Source organism: Bufo bufo, chromosome 8, assembly GCF_905171765.1.
Source record: "Bufo bufo chromosome 8, aBufBuf1.1, whole genome shotgun sequence".
Taxonomy (NCBI): domain Eukaryota; kingdom Metazoa; phylum Chordata; class Amphibia; order Anura; family Bufonidae; genus Bufo; species Bufo bufo.
The window spans coordinates 126026880-126042399 of NC_053396.1; the positions used below are offsets into that span (position 1 = coordinate 126026880).

Consider the following 15520-nt stretch of genomic DNA (forward strand, 5'->3'; position numbering starts at 1 on the left):
GGGAGCTGGGGCAGGCGACGCATGACAGAGGGAGCTGGGGCAGGCGACGCATGACAGAGGGAGCTGGGGCAGGTGACGCATGAGGAAGGAGGTGCGGCAAGCGGCGCATGACCGAGGGAGATGCCGGTCTGCGCTATACTTATGGTACTATAGTAAGAGCCGTACAGAGCATATACAGTTAGATATAGATCAGATTGAATGTTTAACAGTTGCGGGGCCCGGTGTATTAGAGTAGAGTCACTGCACCGGGCCCCGCCTCCTCCCTCCACACTGTCACTGATACTTCGCTGACCACGCTGTGCAGCATAGCGGCCAGCGAAGTATTCGCTTTATAAGACGCACGGCAATTTTCCCTCCACTTTTGGGGGGGAAAAAGTGCGTCTTATAAAGCGAAAAATATGGTAGTTACTAGTTAGCAGCTGTTCCTGACTGCTATATGTAAGGACTTGTTTTATCTTTCTTAGTTATCTGCTTATTTTGCTTAAATCTTAATTTTCTCTTATCTTGGATAACATTTAGGGGCTTTGGAACCGATTACTCAGGTTACAAAGATTTCAACATACAATGGTCGCCTCGAAACCAATTCATATTGTAACCTGAGGGACCACTGTGTTAACTTTCTCTACATGAGAAATGCCATGTGCTGAAGTGACACAACCCTGTTAAGGTGGAAACCTCATTGACCCCATTATAGTCCATGGATTCCTTTGGGTAGCATTTGTATGTTTTATGCCAAGGATGCTGTGCTTCCATTAAAGTGACAGCAAAATGGAAAATGCAACACTAGTGTGAATTCAGTCTTATCTGTCCATTTCATATGTAAATCCACAGCGAAGCCTCTCTATACATCCTCCAGACCTCCTCTGTGAGGAGACCACTCCATTTACGTGAGAGCTCTTTTATTCCCCTATACTGGTCGTCTTCTTTGAGAAAACCACCAGCCTAGGAGACCATTTTCCAATTTGGTCATTTTTAGAAATTTCTCTATAAATTTCTACATGACACAGAAGTCATATAAACCAGAAGGAAACACAGGAAAAATATATTTTTACATTTGAATACAGGACTCCATTGCTCTAATAGGCCACAGTGACCATATTGATGCACCAGTACAATCAATTATTATTTATTAAAAATGCAAGGATCAAATCATGTCTAGAGAGGAGACAAGTATGAAAAATGCAATATAGGTGAAGAGGCCTTGCACACTTCTAAGGACAAACTAGCAACGATTTTATTGAGTTTTCCATGTAGTATAACATTGTTAAATGCAAGCCACAATAAAGGTATTTGTAAGTCAGCAAAACAGTATCAGTGCAGTTTAGTTTTACAATACCAAGCATTGAAATAAGTGACTGTCTTTGGTTGCTGCAAGATGTGAACTCGTATAGACAACACATGTATAGTTAAATTAAAGAATGTGAAATGAAATAGGAGAAAAGGGGAGAGGCTGAAGAAGAGACTGGAGAGAAGAAAAGGAGAGGGAAGTAACGAGAGAGGGGGGGGGGGTTGTATATATTTAATAATCATGGGGGAGATGACTCCACAAAACTGGAGGTTCCTTTAGGACATCTCTCAAGTGGAGAGTAAGGAAAGGAAGTTCGGGGAATTCTGAAAATCTATCCATTTCGACCAGATCCTTATTGGAGGACTGATCATTTACTTCGGAGAAATCTCCTTCACATTCTAGCAATATATAGCATTTCTTGGTACCATTCTCTCAAGTTAGGTACATCTGTCGTGCGCCAGTGTCTAGGTATTACCGATCTAGCTGCCGTGATACAGAATGCGCGTTTCGCTCAGCCCCTTTTTGAAGAAGCTGAGCGAAACGCGCGTCAGGGGTGCGCTCACCAAGGTCCCAAGGTTGGTTCCCCTTTACTCTATCTTATATATGTGTTTTACATGCCTGTTGTGACCCTTTATGTGTTGGATACATGTGGCATTCTACTATGTCCGTTGTTGTGGATATGCTATCCATACACTGCGTCCATTTACACTTCTGATTTGGCTGGCATGTTAACACCTGCATTATTACTTAAGCCCACGCTTCCCCTGGCCTGTGGATGAGACAACTTATCTCGATATAGCTATTTAGCTTACTCAGGCAGGTGACGTGTGCTTAAGGGGGATATATTCACTTTGTGTAACCGAGGTGGGGCGCTGATCCGCAGTGCGGCCACATTACTGCTGTTATTCATTACATTTACTATTGTCTACCCTTTTTTTTCCTTTATGTGACAAATTAATAAAATATTTTTGTGATCTATGTACTTGTTTATCGGATCTATTGAGTTTGTGCTCACATATGATTTTCTAAATTTTTTTTGGAGAAGTATTTTGGTTATAACTTTATCATTTAAGTATAATGACCTGCCTACATTCAATGTGCTGTCCATGATGTTCATAGTGCGCCCAGCGCTGATGAATGGCTGGTGAAGTCCAGAGTATATTGGTACACCATAGACTTTTTCCAGGGTGCGGGTGCCCACAGAGAGAGCTCTGAGTGCCGCCTCTGGCACCCGTGCCATAGGTTCGCCATCACTGGCCTAGAGTGTCTCTATAAGAATCTGCCAATAGATTTCGGTATAGCTGAGAGATCAAGTGTGTTGGCGGAGAGGACAGAGTAAACAATTTTTCAGTCTCCGTCAGAGATGTCCCAGAAGCGCACTGCTCTCCTCCAGAGGAAATATATGATTTCAGTTGTTCATATTTTAGCCATGAGATCCGTGCGTTAGGGAATTTTGGGGCTATCGCGGATAAAGAAGGCAAAGGGTTCCCTAACAGAAGGTGGTGAAAGCGAGGATCGTCTATAATGCATATACCAAGGAAAGAATCTCTGCCTGTGCTAGTGGGGAAGGCCGGGTTGTGAAACATCGGAGTAAATGGGCTGAGTCTTCTGGCGCAAATGCCTCTCTGAGTCAGGGAATCCCACAATTTAAGAGTTTGTCGTAATAAGGCATTCTTTTTAATCAGTTGTGGACGAGCTTCAGGAACAATCCAAGGGGTGTATTTAAGAGGAAGAGGATAAAGGGATTGTTCTAACCCTACCTATTGTTTTATTTCTCTATTGTACTGCCAATCAAGTAATCTTGTGAGGGATGCCGCTGTGTGATATAACTTAAGATCAGGAAGGCCTACCCCCCCTTGAGACTTAGGTCTGATTAAAGTGGAGAATACTATCTGAAGGCTAAGGTGTCCCCAAACAAATCGGGTGATTGCTGTTCTAATTTTCGAAAGAAGGATGAGGGCGATGTCAGTGGAATGGTTTGAAAGATGTACAAGAATTTTGGTAAGATGTCCATTTTGAGGACGTTTATTCGACCGAACCGTGACAAGCCTTTTTTGTTAAAAGTAGCAAGATCCTTCAGCGTTCGTTCCAATAAGGGACGGTAGTTCAGATTAAAAATATGATTCATAGTTACTGGAATATGTATTCCCAAATATTTAAGCGAAGATGGTTGATGTCTAAACGGGAATGAGGTGAGGAGTCTGACAAACTCACTCTGGGGGATAGATATGTTGAGGATTTCAGATTTTGTGTAATTAACCTTGAAGTTGCTTAAGTGGCCAAATCTTTCAAATTCACTTACTATCGAGGGAAGGGATATGTGGGGCTGAGTAACGTATAACAAGAGATCATCTGCGTATAATGCTGATTTATATTGGGACCCCCTGAATGTGAAGCCATGTATTGATGAATTAGAGCGCTGGCCAAGTGTTCCATCACTAGAACATACAACAACGGGGATAACGGCCATCCCTGTCTGGTTCCGTTTCTGATCGGTATAGAAGGGGATAAAAGCCAATTTACCCTCACTATGGCTGTGGGGTTAGAATATAGGGCGCTAATTTTATGTAAAAACTTGGGTCCTAATCCGATTTGTTGTAGAGTGGAATCCAGGAAAGCCAGTGGACCAGGTCAAATGCCTTCTCGGCATCTACCAACAGCAGGCATAAAGGAGAAGCTTCAGATTTCGCTATGTTAGTGAGAATCAGGGTTTTAATCGTGTTGTCTCGCGTCTCCCTTCCGTGTACGAAACCCACCTGGTCCGTGTGTATTACTTTTGGGATTATAGGAGCCAACCTATCTGCAAGAATCTTAGAATATAGTTTAAGGTCAATGTTAATCAATGAGATTGGCCTATAGTTAGATGATATAGTGGGGTCCTTTCCTGATTTAGGTATTACACTGATGTATGCCTCCAGCGATTGAGTAGTAAACAAGGACTTTGGGCCGATGCTATTAAAGACCTTTGTTAAAAAGGGTGAAATGAGGTCATTGAAGCGTTTGTAAAAAGCGGTTGTGAATTCTTGATAATGGTCATCACATCTTTTTCAGAGAAGTCATTGTCTAGCTCTTCTCTGTCATGTTCAGGTATTGTGGGTAATGCTGTGTCGGAGTCTCGGAGATGTATTCATCTATGCGTGTAGAAAGAGAAGAATGTGTCATGTCTGAGAATTGGCCTATGATGTTATAAAGATGGGAGTAATAAGATCGAAATTGGTACAAATGGAGAGAGAGAGAGAGAGAGAGAGAGAGAGAGAGAGAGAGAGAGAGAGAGAGAGAGAGAGAGAGAGAGAGAGAGAGAGAGAGAGAGAGAGAGAGAGAGAATAAAAAAAAAAAAAAAAAAAGGGGGGGGGGAGATGGAGGGGGGGGTTGCTAAGAGGGTGGTGAAGAGAAAGAACGAAAGAGGAAAGGAAACGTTAGGACAGTTAAAGATTAAGAATAAGGCTTGGAGAAGTGTTGAGTTAAAGAGAAAGTAGCAGGTAAGATTACCAAGTCAAATCCAATATATATACTTGGAATTTTAAGATGATGCAGAGGATGTAGAAAGAAGGGAAAGAGTATATCTCACATCAAGAGAGGCGTGAGTCCCTATGTGGAAGCGTGCTTTCAACAGAGGAGTTACCTTCTCTGGATGGGAGGACCCTGTATGAGGATCTGAAGAACAACAATAAAGTATAAACATCACCATTTAATAACCATGAACTTCTAGTGAGCCATGAGCCCTTAATCATAAAGTCACCCTGCTAAGGTATATGTGTCTCAAAGGTTAGTAACATCAGTGTCATGGTTAACACCATGCCTATGAGAATCAGCCATCCAGGGACCCGGCCCCCAATGGAGGAAGCCGCGTCCCCAGGGGCCGACCGACACAGGAGGGCCAGGCAAACAGCTCAACGGTTGTGATCATATAACAGGTTCGGACTAAAGCCCCACACTATATCCTACCGTCAAACCCTATGGCAACTTCAAAACTAAGTATATAGCATCAACAACAGATATATCTATATCTAGAATCTTTTGGCTAGGGCCTTGAGCGGCCTCGGTATGTGGAGCTTTTTATCATTATGAGCTGGCCACCTACTAGAACCCTCTATCTCTCAGATACCATGTTAGTTCATATATATATATATCACAAAATTGGCCATTACTGGTATTAGACATGATGCCATGCCCATGAGGATGCGCCATCCGACACCCCTCTCCTCAAAGGAGAGCCGGGTCCCAGCGGCCAGACCAACACAGGAGGGCCAGATGATCCAGTTAGGAGTTGTAGCCCTTTGGCAGGGCCCAGCTCGTCAAAACTAAGTGTCAACATTAAGTATTTTTTTCAGAACTCTAAGGCCCCTTTCACACGGGCGAGTTTTCCGCGCAGGTGCAATGTGTGAGTTGAACGCATTGCACCCGCACTGAATCCTGACCCATTCATTTCTATGGGGCTGTGCACATGAGCTGTGATTTTCACGCATCACTTGTGCGTTGCGTGAAAATCGCAGCAAGCTCTATATTCTGCGTTTTTCACGCAACGCAGGCCCCATAGAAGTGAATGGGGCCGCGTGAAAATCACAAGCATCCGCAAGCAAGTGCGGATGCGGTGCGATTTTCACGCATGGTTGCTAGGTGACGATCGGGCTGGGGACCCCGATCTGTATTATTTTCCCTTATAACATGGTTATAAGGGAAAATAATAGCATTCTGAATACAGTAAAATAGTGATGGAGGGGTTAAAAAAAAAAATATATTAACTCACCGAGTCCACTTGATTGCGTAGTTGCGGATCTCTGTCTTCTTCTGTAATGTTGAGCTGCCGGCTAAGGACCTGTGGTGACGTCACATCACATGATCCAATCACATGGTCCCTCACCATGGTGATGAACCATGTGATTGGACCATGTGATGAGCACAGTGACGTCATCAATGGTCCTATTCCTGTGCACAGCAAAGACGAAGACAGAAGAGATGCCGGCTGCGCGATCAAGTGGATTAAGGTGAGTTAAATTTTATTTTTATTTTTTTAACTCCTCCAGCCCTATTTTACTGTATTCAGAATGCTATTATTTTCCCTTATAACCATGTTATAAGGGAAAATAATACAATCTACAGAACACCGAACCCAAACCCGAACTTCTGTGAAGAAGTTCGGGTTTGGGTACCAAACATGCCGATTCTCACGCGCGCGCAAAACGCATTACAATGTTTTGCACTCGCACGAAAAAATCGCGCATGTTCCCGCAACGCACCCGCACCTTTTCCTGCAACGCCCGTGTGAAAGAGGCCCAAGTCAGCTTCTAAAGTAAGTGTATCAAGCTAATAGCTTGATTCCTGACAATAGCTTGTTTCCTGACAACCTCCCTGGCTTCTGGTAGTACGGTGAACTTTCCGGCGAGGTGGTCTGGCTTCCCCCTGAGGCATTGGTGCCGTATCCCTTGTGATTCCATTGGGTAGAGAGGGCCATTCCAAGGTCTCCACTAAAGCAATATCTTGCGCCTCAGAGAGGGTTGTTCGAAGGACCACTGTCTGTCTGTTTACAAAAACCTGCAGGCGGAAGGGAAATCCCCAGGTGTACACAATTTTGTGTTGTTGTAGGAGGGGCGCAAGGACTTCCGTTTTAGTAAAGTATAGCGTGAAAGGTCTGACAGAAGTTGTATGGTGGAACCTTTAAATTGCACCTGACCAGCCTCTCTGGCCCTCTTCATTATGGCTTCCTCCTGTTGATAGTGGTGTACTTGGCATATCACATTTCTAACCCTATCTGGGTCAGTAGGTTTGGGTCCCAGAGCACAATGGGTCCTATCCAGCTCCAGGGGTGTATCTAAAGGAACCCCTAAGAGGTTATTGAAGATAGAGCGCAAAGTGTTTTCTAAGACCCCTGGTGCTACTTCTTCAGGGAGGCCACTCACTCTGATATAGTACTAATACATTATAATCTTATATGCGTACATAGATGTGTACATTAGCTACATAAAGAATGTAAACCAATTAAACACTGCGCACCGAGGAAACCTAACTATAGCCTCTAGAAGGGAAAGGACACCAACATGCAAAATAACCGGTCAGTGCGATGACTCAAACATGAAATAGCAGTTTAACTGGTTAAACCTGGTCTTTCGAAGCCATTAAGACTCTTCAATAATATGTATTTTAGCGTAAACCTAAAGTGTGTGTTTGTAGAAGACAGAGAAAAAAAAAAAAGTCATCTGAGCACCGCCAATCCACCTTCCCCTTATGTACATCGGTACAGTAAATCTGCACAAAAACTGGGTAATCTGCGACAGACCGGCTGCTTAACCCCTTAAGGACACGCCCATATTTCACCTTCAGGACCAGGCCATTTTTTGCAAATCTGACCAGTGTCACTTTATGTGTGAATAACTTTAAAACGCTTTGACTTATCCAGGCCAATCTGAAATAGTTTTTTCGTCACATATTGTACTTTATGACACTGGTAAAATGGAGTAAAAAAAATGCATTTTTATTTATAGAAAAATACCAAATTTATCAAAAATTTGGAAAAATTTGCAAATTTCAATTTCTCTACTTCTATAATACATAGTAATACCTCCAAAAATAGCTATTAATTTACATTTCCCATATGTCTACTTCATGTTTGGATCATTTTGGGAATGCCATTTTATTTTTTGGGGACGTTACAAGGCTTAGAAGTTTAGAAGCAAATCTTGAAATTTTTCTGAAAATTTCTAAAACCCACTTTTTAAGGACCAGTTCAGGTCTGAAGTCACTTTGTGAGGCTTACATAATAGAAACAACCCAAAAATGACCCCATTTTACAAACTATACCCCTCAAGGTATTCAAAACTGATTTTACAAACTTTGTTAACCCTTTAGGTGTTCCACAAGAATTAATGGAAAATAGAGATAACATTTCAAAATGTCACTTTTTTGGCAGATTTTCCATTTGAATCAATTTTTTCCAGTTACAAAGCAAGGGTTAACAGCCATACAAAACTCAATATTTATGGCCCTGATTCTGTAGTTCACAGAAACACCCCATATGTGGTCGAAAACTGCTGTACGGGCACAAGGAAAGGAATGCCATACGGTTTTTGGAAGGCAGATTTTGCTGGACTGTTTTTTTGGACACCATGTCCCATTTGAAGCCCCCCTGATGCACCCCTAGAGTAGAAACTCCAAAAAAGTGACCCCATTTTGGAAACTAAGGGATAGGGTGGCAGTTTTGTTGGTACTATTTTAGGGTACATATGATATTTGGTTGCTCTATATTACACTTTTTGTAAAACAAGGTAACAAGAAATAGCTGCTTTGGCACAGTTTTTATTTTTTGTTATTTATAACAGGTTAGATCATGTGGTATTTTTATAGAGCAGGTTGTCACGGACGCGACAATACCAAATATGACTACTTTTTTTGTTATTTGTTTCAGTTTTACATAACAAAGCATTTAAAAAAAAAATAATAATGATTCTTTAGTGTCTCCACATTCTGAAAGACATATTTTTATTTATTTTTTGGGCGACTGTCTTGTGTAGGGGCTAATTTTTTTCGGGATGAGATGACGGTTTGATTGGCACTATTTTGGGGTGCGTATGACTTTTTGATCGCTTGTTATTACACCTTTTGTGTGATTTGTGTGATTTTTTTTTTACGGTATTCACCTGAGGGGTTAGGTCATGTGATATTTTTATAGAGCAGGTTCTTACGGACGCGGTGATACCAAATATGTATACTTTTTATTTACCTAAGTTTTACACAATACCAGCATTTTTTAAACAAAAAAAATGATGTTTTAGTGTCTCCATATTCTGAGCCATATTTTTTTTTTTTTTTGGGTGATTGGCTTAGGTAGGGGCTCATTTTTTGCAGGATGAGGTGATGGTTAGATTGGTACTATTTTGGGGAGCATACGCCTTTTTGATCACTTGGTGTTGCACTTTTTGTGACAACACCAAGTGGTATTTATCGGACAGGGTGGATCATGTGATATATTTATAGAGCCGGTCATTACGGACGTGGCGATACCTAATATTTGTGTTTTTTTATTTATTTTTTATTATAAAATAATAATTCTTTTTTTACTTTATTAATTTTATTACTTTATTAATTTTATTAAAAACACTTTTTAAACTTTTTTTTTCTTTACTTTATTTCTGATTTTCACATTTGGGGGTCTGATCCCCTCTACAATGCATTACAATACATCTGTATTGTAATGCATTGCCTGTTAGTGTATTACACAGAGTAATACACTAACAGGTTGCCTAGGAGACCCAGCCTGAGGCTGGATCCCCTCGGCTCCCGTAGAAGGCAGTTCCCGATGCCGTGCAAGGCATTGGGCAGCCTCTTCACGGCATCAGGCTGCCTTCTGAGACATCGAGTCCCCGCCACAGCAGCGCGGGGACTCGATGCGCTCCCTCAAACACAAACCCCTTCTATGCCGCAATAGTGGCAGGCATAGAAGGGGTTAATACGCAGCGATCGCCGATACGGGGGGGGGGGGGGGGTCACAGGACCCCCTCGGCATTGACCCAGGGTGCCTGCTGATTGATTTCAGCAGGCACCCAGTTCCGATCACCGCCCGGCGCGCGGATGTGATCGGAAATACACAGGGCATACAGGTACGCCCTGTGTCCTTAAGTACCGGGACATCAGGGCGTACCTGTACGCCCTATGTCCGTAAGAGGTTAAAGAGGTTTTCCTGGACTGTAATATGGATGACGTATCCGTAGGTCCTCACCTAACCTCTTTAAAGCATGTTTTGAGTCCCTTTGGCCAGTAGAGCGCATAATCTAACGCTAAAAGTACAGTGATAGGTGTCTATGGTAGGAGCACTTAAAACGTGTTTAGTAGTCAATGCTGATGGATCCCGACTTATCCTTACCACTTCTGGCATATGTCTAGACACACTATTGCAGTACTACTTGAGCTGACTTTCGTTTTCCCCCTTTACAGTGCATATTGAAATCCATTCAGGTGCTGGGACACCCTGCCAACCTACACATGTGATAGATGAAAGCAAATCTAGGACCTCTGATTCAAAGGGAATCTGTCACCCTGAATTTGGACCATTATCTACAGTAATACATCAGTAAAACTGCAGATAAGTCCAGATCACTATTTTGTATGTTCCTAACGCCCCCCTTTCCCCAGCTGTCAGCACTCAGATCTGCATTGAAATACATTGTCAGGACTGCTGTACATGCGCCTATGAGTCGTCTCCGTTATGTTGGCACAACACAGTTGACTGTGTATTTCAGTGCAGTTTTGAGCACTGACTAACCATTAATCCCTTCAGGATCGGACCATTTTCCGTCTTTTCGTTTTCCACTTCCAGCCTTCTCAGAGCCATAACTTTTTTCCCCCATTCACATAGTCACATGAGAGCTTGTTTTTTGCAGGACAAGTTGTACTTTCTAATGGCACTATTTACTGTTGCATATAATGTAGTGGGAAGCTGGGAAAATGGGGGAAAAAAATAAAATAATTATGCCACAGTTTTATGGGTTTTCTTTTTACAGCGTTCCCTATGCAGTAAAACGGACCTGTTCCCTTCATTATCTGGGTCAGCACAATTACAACAATACCACCTTTATATATTCTTGCATGTTAATACAAAAAAATAATATCGAAAAAATGAATTTTTTTGTTTACATTGCCATAATAAGACCCCCATAACTTTTTTATAGTATAGTGTCAGGGCTCATTTTTTTGCTGGACAATCTGTAGTTTTTATTGATACCATTTTGGAGTGTGTATGACTTTTTGATCACTTTTTAGTAAAATTTTTTGGGGGAGGTGAAGTGACCAAAAAGTTTTGAATCGACAGTTTTGAAGCTTTTTCCCATTACACTATTTGCCGTATGGGATAAATATTTTTATATTTTCGCATGCAGTGATGTCTATGGTATTTTTTTATATTTAATTATTTTATTTTAATTTTGGGGAAAGGGGGATGGTGTGGAGTTTTTTTTTTTTTTTTTTTTCCTTTCACACTTTTTCATAATTCCCCTTGGGAACTTGAATGAGCAGTCATTAGAATGTATTAGCATTGGAGTCTAGGCAAATTTCACTGTGTTCCTATATAGCAGGGATGGGCAAACTGCGGCTCTCCAGCTGTTGTAAAAATACAAATCCCATCATGCCCTGCTGTAGGCTGATAGCTGTAGGCAGACTGGGCATACTGGGAGTTGTAGTTTTACAACAGCTGGAGAGCCGCAGTTTGCCATTCCCTGCTATAGAGCCCTGCCACAGGCAGGGTCTGCATAGGAACCTTTCTGCGGCAGCCTCGGATCATTCAGGAGGACCGAGGCTGTCAGGCTGTCTGAAAGAAAGAGTTTAGTTAACGCCCCAGAGAAACCCTTTTAAAGAAACTGTTGCAACAAAAATTGTGTTTTCTGCGATGCAAATTAGGGGAAAAAAATGTATTTAAGATATTCTATATATTACTATAGTACACATGGACAGTGGGGTATTAAGAAACACTTCTACTTTAAGGAGGTGTTCTTTTAGTGCCTTTATCCTTCATTGACATCTTTTACATACCGTGAAGATTAAGCCTCACCCAAAGCTTTCACTGTCTTTTAAATCTGTTGTGTCAGTGGTGCGGAATAGAATGCGAATACACTATACAAGCTTTTGTTTTTTGGATCTTTGTGTCTTCACACTTTGAAATATTGTCTTCTATTTGCATAATGATCTTTTGCTCTCATAGGAAATGTAGATCCGTTGGCAAGAAAAAGTTCCACATATGCAGGATGTGCTTACCAACCTTGTGCTGAGCAGGTGTCTATGCTCCTATGAATGTGTGCTCACGTGTAGACTGCGCTCACGCCCTCTGTTGTTTTATTACTGGAACTGCACTGATATCAGCTCCAAAACAGGTTCTTCAGAAAGTACTGGCTGAAAGTAGTTACCAGGCTCCCAGCATTGTCATTAAATATTAAAAAAACTTAGAAAATCCCTTTAAGATTCTGTAAAGTAATGTTACCAATAACAACGTCCTGAAGAACAATACATAAAACAAATCCACACATTCCACATGAATTCTTAGCCTTGTGCGGGGGGCTTATCCGTCCCCATAGAGTTTTACAAGGAGGAAATTCACTGTGGTGAAGAATAAAGGATAGGGCTGGGGCACCCTGACCCGTCACATGTAAGATTTATTGAGGGGTAGCACGGGAGACAATGTGGAGCCTGTGTCTCTGTCCTGACCTAATTCAGCCTCGGCACAGTGAATCTGCAAGTGGATTCAGCCAGCAGCCGGCATTCCCTATAGTAATACAAGATGCCATTACTGTCCTAATGCCCACCTAAAGCTGGTGACACAGATAAAGGAGCACTCCGGGACACTGTAAAGAGAGCCTGTCATCATGAAAACTCAAAAAATGGCATTTGTACCTCTGGACTACCTTACACTCCCCAACAGTAAGGCCTCTTTCACACGGGCGTCATAGCTGGGTGTTGTTAGGGGCAGTGATAGGGGAGTGTCTATGTAACTAGCTGGTGGGAGGAGCTATAAACCAGCTGGGTGTTGTCAGAGGCGGTGCTGGAGCTGTTTCAGAGGAAGGAGAAGTGCATCATGGGATTGGTTGGATACAGCAACAGGAAGTGCTACATACAGGATGGAAACAAACCCACGATGGAAAAAAACGTACATGGTGAAACTGGGTCAGGAGAGTCCAAATTAGCCCCTAATAAGGATCTGCGCAGTGCAAAATGCAATGGTCAACCTCAGATCTGTACCATGGAAATACATTTCAGATTTCAGAAATACAGATATGATGTGTTAAGCTGGTCGCTTCTCTGCACTGTAATGCATCCCCCGGACTCCTGAGCTCAGAGAAATGGCACAGCGGACTCCTAAATGCTTCATCAGCATACAGGGTTTACTGAGGGGGGGGGGGGAGGTCAGAGATAATAATCACCTCCTGGGAATCTGTGTCTCCTCAGCTAATCCCACATTATAGTAGCCGGAGAAGTGGTTTTAATAGTGACAGATTACCTTGAAAGTACATGGAACAGTACACTGCCATGTTCTGCATGAATTTGTCTTGAGCAGACCCAAACACATTAGATTAAAATTGGTGAAAATAGGAGACTTTGACCATAACAAGCATTCATCAAGTCAAACTTACAATTTTTATATTTTGACCCACCAATGACACATCGTCATCGTCTGGAAAAAAAAGTCGGCCATGCTTGAAATTTTCTTCCAATAGTCAGACTTAAGATCTTTCAGTCCTAAAAAAGTTGTTTCCAATGGTCTATTTTTGAAAGGATGTTTCCTTCGCCTGTTGTGACTCTACATGTAAGGGCAATATGACTGTAATGGCCAATACAGAGTAAACTATCTATGGCTGAGTCTGCAAAATGATCATTCACCAGAAGGTCATGCATCAACCTACTCTCTATATACTATGTATGGCCACTATTAGGCCTCCTGCACACGACGGTATCCATTTTTGCGGTCTGCAAATCGTAGATCCGCAAAACACACATACCACCCGTGCGCGTTCCACATTTTGCAGCTCGGTACGTCCGCCTCCTGTTAGAAATGTATATTCTAGTCTGTGTTACGGATGTGTTCTTTTTTTTTGCGGGGCCATGTAATGGAAATACAGACGTGGACAGCACACAGTGTGGTTGCGGTCCCATTGAAATAAATGGGTCTGCATCCAATCCACAAAAAAAAAGCGTATCGGATGCAGACAAAACTACAGCCGTGTGCATGCGCCCTAAACCTGTATATATTTACAGGGACAGCTCATGTTTGCATTTGGGGCATCTATGGGCACACAGAACAAGTAGAACAGGAAAGTACGTAGGTAGGTCTCCTCTGCGTGTACCCCAGCATGTGACATATCCCCCATTATGGTTCTCACCTTTACTGTACAGCACGAAGACATAAGAGGGGCGGAAATTGTAGATAAATCAGTGACATGTTGGGAAAGTGTCTGCGGCTGTGACTCATATTGGGGGACATTTATCAATAATGGCGTAATTTTGGCGTTACAAATCAAAAGTGGTGATTTGTTTCACCTCATATATCAAAAGACGCACGGCCCTTTTAAAATGTGACTTTTTAAAATATAAACTTGATTATCCGCCAATTTCTCTCGACTTTTAAACGCCAATAGCACTAAAAATGGGACTTTTTCCAAACTGAAATGCGCCATTTCAGCCAACCCCTGCCAGGCCACACTTGCAACAGATTTGCGACTTTTGAAGCATATTTGCGAAATTTCCAGTGGTAATTTGCGACTTTTGTCTTTTTTGTCGGGATATTTTTGTTATTGTTTTTGTTGAATGTCAATTTACTGACAAAACCCAGTTTTTTTTTAACCTAATTTCCTTTAGGTATAAATAACTGCATCCTGTTTTAATACTAACCCATCACTTGTTCCCACGATGACTTGTTTTTTTCATTTTCATAAATTCCACTTTTTGACAAAAAGTTGCATCTTTATGCCATAAATTAGTATCTCAATAGATCCTAAAAGACTTGTGATAGAAACACTCAAATATATATATATATATATATATCTCATGATTAAAAACAATGTCAAAGTACAGCATAATGGTAAGTAATCCAAATATGAAGCACTGCCAGATCCATAAACAATACCTAACACTGGTATGGAATAAATATCTGTACAAAAGCCTAAAAATTCATATACAAAGTGAATAGGACTACGGGAAACGTGCGTAGAGGGGATAGCGGCTGCCTCACCATTCACCTTCTGGTAGGTTCATCTGTTTACAAGGCCTGGCACTTGTTACGGATATTTATTTATTCCATACCAGTGTTAGGTATTGTTTATGGATCTGGCAGTGCTTCATATTTGGATTCCTTACCATTATGCTGTACTTTGACATTGTTTTTAATCCTGATTAATAAAAAATTGTTTTGCTTATTAGGACATTGATTCACTCGTTTTGTTTTGATTGAGATATTTATGCCATAAATGTGACTTTTTGCACATAAGTGGGCTTAATTGTCCGCAACAACTGGAGCCGTTTCTGCCGATATGAGGATGATGAGGCGCAATATGCGCCAATTTGATAGCCCCGCCCACTTTGACATTTATAACTCATTTCTGGCGTGATGCATTCTTTATGGCCAAACAGTTGATATATTTGGCGCAAAGCAATTGTTGTTTTTTTTGCATTTTACACCATAATGCAACATGCTAAGTAAATCTCCCCCAATGTGTGCAGAAGCCGCCTTCCTCCTGCCGCGGTCATATATCCGAGGCACTC

General features: G+C 41.8%; 1 protein-coding gene across 2 annotated transcripts in view; it reads right to left on the reverse strand.

The window, feature by feature from the left end:
- Positions 1 to 15520, reverse strand: part of LOC121009336 (synaptotagmin-like protein 2) — a 140455-nt gene that overhangs the window by 92290 nt on the left and 32645 nt on the right. The gene's annotated exons all lie outside the window — the stretch shown is intronic.